At 34.3% G+C, this 5,110-nt stretch overlaps 1 long non-coding RNA gene across 1 annotated transcript; it reads right to left on the bottom strand.

Annotated features, from left to right (window-relative positions):
* Window positions 1-329: 329 nt before the first annotated feature.
* Window positions 330-1,705, bottom strand: LOC147515390 (uncharacterized). The gene is made up of 2 exons (XR_015213425.1): window positions 982-1,705; window positions 330-753 (listed from the first exon to the last, which is right to left on the bottom strand). It is a non-coding gene; the product is annotated as an uncharacterized LOC147515390 (long non-coding RNA).
* Between the last annotated feature and the right edge of the window lie 3,405 nt (window positions 1,706-5,110).

Genomic DNA, 5,110 nt, shown 5'->3' with positions numbered 1-5,110 from the left:
ATCGCCCGTCATCTTCAATATTCAACCTGTTCAAGACTTCAGCCCTTTGTACACTGTATTGGTTTAGTGTATGTAAGTCGCCGACGCGAAATGTGTTGCCAATTAGCATAACTCTACGTCTCTACATATGTATTTCGATTTCTTAATTATAAATACACGATGAGCAATCAACAAACTGCCTCATGACGTACATTTTGCATAATGAATAAGGGACTCAATGAATAACTCGAGTAAAAAGGCTCCACAGGAATTAAGTGTGTATGTTGAATGGCAACCAAAACCTTTTACTTGGGATTCGATCTACTGCAGAGAATCAGAGATAATGGTTGAAATTGAATATAATTTGTATTATATATGACAGAGATAGACTCTGGGTGAATACTAATTTAATTTGCTAGTTAAGTAATATATAGTACTTAATCAGAATCTTTATGGTTCATCCATACACTGACTGATATATTTTTTTGAGGCTAGGTTAGGGGCTTAAAAACATTGAGCTTATAAGATAGAAGAGTCAAAAAAAAAATCTAAAGCATAAAAACTAAAGATTAAGAAGATGAATAGGACGACTTTCTTTTTTAGATGGCCTCTAGGCCATCTTTGCATCAAAACTGAGCTTTCTTTGATGGCTTAGCTTGTGACTTCAACAGAGCAGGGTTACGCGTAACTCTAATTGCTCGGTCCGACGATAGTCATCTACCATATGAAATAGACCAGTATTTGTTCCAGCTTCATCATCATCAACGTCATCATCTTCATCAACAAGATCATATCCATTTCTCCATTAAATGGATGGCATCACAAGCAAACAAAGAGGTACATATCTAAACTACATAAACAAAATCATGCATGCAAAAATATGACCACAGAAATGATCGAATGTACTCAAACAACCACCAAATGATGTTAATAATCAGTATAATGCCGATAGTGAACAAATCTGCTGCTTCAAATATGTATATGTACGTAGGACGATCTTACCTTCAACCCTTACAAAATTAGATAGTTCGAGCTTGAAGAAGAGTGAATCTAGCATGAAAGAAAACAGCCAGTCAGACTAGCCAGGGAGCTTGCCTATGAACCACACAAAGATTTCTTATGGAGCCACAATATATAAGAGATTGAGACCTCTGAGAGGATGTAGGCAAGTCATCCTTGGCTATCAAACAAGACTCTTATCTTCATGTAAGATCCCTCTTCCTCATATAACATTTCAGGACTTCTGAAGGCTACATACTTAATTTGGATAGATAACTCTATTTATAGATCGAGAATGAAGGTAGGGTCATATATCTGATTCAAATCGCCACATAAGTATGGGCATCCCATCCTTTTGCCTCATCCTTAACTTTTGCTTGGACCTCCCATTCTGACTTTCAATCCTTTATAGGTGCCCATAATAGAATATATTCTCATGGTTGTCGGAAACAACATACACAGACGTGCATATTTAAGCTGATCGATATTCGTCGTGCTCTGGTATTTAGATACGAATAGTTCGTGAAGGGATCGGAAATCTCACGTAGGAGGGAGAGTGTGAGAGAGAGACCGGTTGACAACTTAAGATTGAGTTCACACACCCCGCGCTGATTGAGTCAATGCTTTCTCAACTTAAGAAAATCTTGGTTCTCTGCCAATGGCAATTTGCAATTGACTTGCAAATGAAAAGAAGGTCAAACATTGATATACCAATCTTCTTCTTCACTCGAATGCAATATGGGTGAGAACCAATCTATTAAGGCATCCATCTTTATATCCATTGCCTCTCCATTAGAATAAGTAGTACTCTTTATCAAAATCAATTGGTGGACGTGTCAAGCGTGCACCCTCTTCGAAATTAAGGTCCACCCACCATAGCTTCGATGGATTCCTTGATTCTTACCCCTATATAGAGTGTAATACGTGTATATGAATCATGAACGGATTAGATATTAGCCTAAACAAGTTAAACGGATATATGATTTTGAAAATTGTCCTTGCTTAAAGGTTAATATTTTATCTGCTGAGGAGTGCTCACTGTGGATGATCAGCATAAGGTTACAGTTGTTGCATTTGGGACTGTACATGTTCTGTACAAACGATTTTGCTAGTTACAGTTTTAGGAATATGTCCTATATTATGCTAAAAAGAAATAAAATACTTAATCCAAGTTGGTTGCCGCCATGCCATGACCTTATATTCCCAATCCAAGGATTACTACAGAGTACAGTCACCTTCACATTGGTGGCAGTTGCTCGCAGATTTGGAATCACCCTAATGCCCCAGCACCCAGAAGGTGACTGATCTGACTATAAGTAATGTTCCCCGGCCATTTAAGTTGCGGACGAAGTAAATGGGACGACATGTGTTTATAAACTTTACATCCCAACCCATTTGTAAACTAGCATACGACATGTGCTTACACATCGGTTCTTTTTATTTTGCTAAAAATTAGTTTAAAATTTGATTTTCTTAGCCGGAGTGATTTTTTGCTCCCAGCGTTGGTTCCTCCAAGCGCTCCAAGGAAATTATCAGCTATACACGTTTCATTTTTCCCACAAAAAAAAGGTAGTTACACACTTACACTTCCCACAAACTCTTCAAAATTTCCAATTTTATTAGTTTGTCCCTCATAAGTCATAACTAATAATTAAAAAGGAAATAAAAAGGAAAATGAAACAAAACAAAAAATAGGAATCAAAATATGAAAAACACGATGAATGCATTAAGATAAAAATAGAAATCCCCGATAGTAAGAAGATAAAAATAGAAGTAATGGCATACAAGGTTCATTTCGCCTAATATTAAGAAAAAATACTTTGAGAAGGACTACTTCTTTCTAGATAGGTCAGTTTGTATTTTAAAAGAAAAAGTATTGCCATATCCAAAAGAACATAACTACAAGAAGCAAAGCTTTTAGAATCGCCCTGTACACGTTTAGTTTAAAAAGCTAAACTAAGCTCTATCCGATCGAGCTTTATATCCCACATTCTTTGGTTCCTTTTTTCTTCTGTTCTTTCTGTTGGAGTTATCCCTCACATGAGGAAGAGGAGAGAAATCGGTTGACGTTTGCGTGGAAGCTCTTGGCGCCAAGACGCCTTCAGATTGGCTAAGCAGCCCCATCGCCCTCATGTTATTGGATTTTTGGTTCGAGAAAAAATCATAGGGCGCGAGCGCTTGATTTTGCCTTGACAAAGGCGCGCCCACGCTTATGTCTAATTTTGTAGTTTCTATTTTGCTACAATAACCATGAGATTGCGGATTATTATATAAACAGAAACAAGGTTTTGGAAAACCTAACCAACACACACTACACCATATCAGTCTATTTGTAACGGATATACATCCGTTACAAAAAATATTAGTAATGGTTATCTTGCGTTGACATAAAAGCACGACAAATATTAATAACGGAAATTAGTAACACTTAATATCCGTTACAAAATTTACTACGGATATAAAGTGTCACTGAAATTAATTTCAGTAACAGATACGTAATCGTTACAATATATTAGTAATAGATACCAAAATTTTTAATTCTCCATCAGTAACGGATATAAGTACCACTATGATTTTATAGTAAGGGATTTTGTCTGTTAGTGTTAGAATATTTCTAACGGTTTCCTATCCGTTAGTAATGATTCATTGTTTAAAAAAAAAATTATTGTGTTGTATTTTGCTGGTACACCACCTACAGTATTGTTCCTAGGCTACCTGCACCTATTTCTACCCTACATTCCACACATATTACACACTGTCCATCCGATTAGACATACACTTCAGTACAATAGCAAGAAAGAAAAGAAATAACACTTAAACCAAACATATTCCATAATTCATTAATAAGTCCCAAGTCTCAACTCTAATTACATTTTATTCAACAATGAGAATGAGAATGAGATGATATCCAAGAGTATAATAACAACTAGTATGAATAAAATGTCTATTAGTATGATATCCAAGAGTATAATAACAACTAGTAAATTCATTAAGTCTTTTGTAAACACTACACCAAACAGTATATTAGTCAATATAAGACTTTATTAAGACTTCATTCCCCATGACACCACCTTTAATCCTTGCCCATTCTTCTAACAACTCTATCTCTATCATATTTGCCACGAACATACCATTACCGCGTAAAGCTTTCTTGATTATTTCTCCCATCAATGCTTGCATTACTGACCTGCAACAAATAAATCAAATACATAATCACTAATTTATCTATTTGATACAATTTGTTAACCTATAACACATGCTACATATACATCAATACTAGCTTGTATACCTGTGCATACACACCGGTTCTTATGAAAATATTTAGATTTTTTTAAAAAAATTGGGATTACCGTTTTAGTCGCTAACCCGTTTTAATTTTCTAACAAATTGTTTTAATTAAATTTTAAAAACCCGTTTTTTTTCAATTGGGAGAGAGATCATATTTTAATAGGAGAATAATTTCTGTTTTAATTAGATATGCTAGATTTTCCATTTTGAATAAGGGATGAATTCCCATTTTAATAAGAAAATGATTCTCGCTTTAATTAGAAGTGCTAAAATTTGTTTTAATATGAGAGAAATTCCCGTTTTAATAAGAGATGAAGTGAAATTTTAATAGAGCTCGAAAAATACCCCTTGTGAGAGCTTTAATATTAAGACTAGAAAGTAGACCCGTGCATACGCACCGGCTCTTTTAAAAATTTGCTCAACAATCATAACAAATTGTGATTCCTGTTTTCGTCGCTAATCTATTTTAATTTCCTAACAAATTATTTTAATCAAGTCTTAAAAATCCGTTTTAATTTCTTAACAAATTGTTTTAATTATGTTTTAAAAACCCATGATTTTTAATTGGGGGAGGGATACCATTTTAATTTGGAAATAAAGAGTTTTTATACTACTATTTGAGTTTTGGTTTTAAAAGGAAAAGAGACTACCGTTTAAAGTTAGATTCTAAAAGAAAAAGAGTTTCCTGTTTTTAAGTTAACTATTAAATTGATGACGTGGAATTTTAATAGAGCTAAAAAAATACCCCTTGTGGGAGCTTTAATATTAAGATATAGATAACCAACATCTGCTTATAAGTGACGAAATTAGTTCAGATATTAAATATGGAGAATGGTTAGAGAAG

This window comes from Coptis chinensis, chromosome 2 (assembly GCF_015680905.1).
Source record: "Coptis chinensis isolate HL-2020 chromosome 2, ASM1568090v1, whole genome shotgun sequence".
Classification (NCBI taxonomy): domain Eukaryota; kingdom Viridiplantae; phylum Streptophyta; class Magnoliopsida; order Ranunculales; family Ranunculaceae; genus Coptis; species Coptis chinensis.
This window is presented reverse-complemented; position numbering and strand designations above follow the sequence as displayed.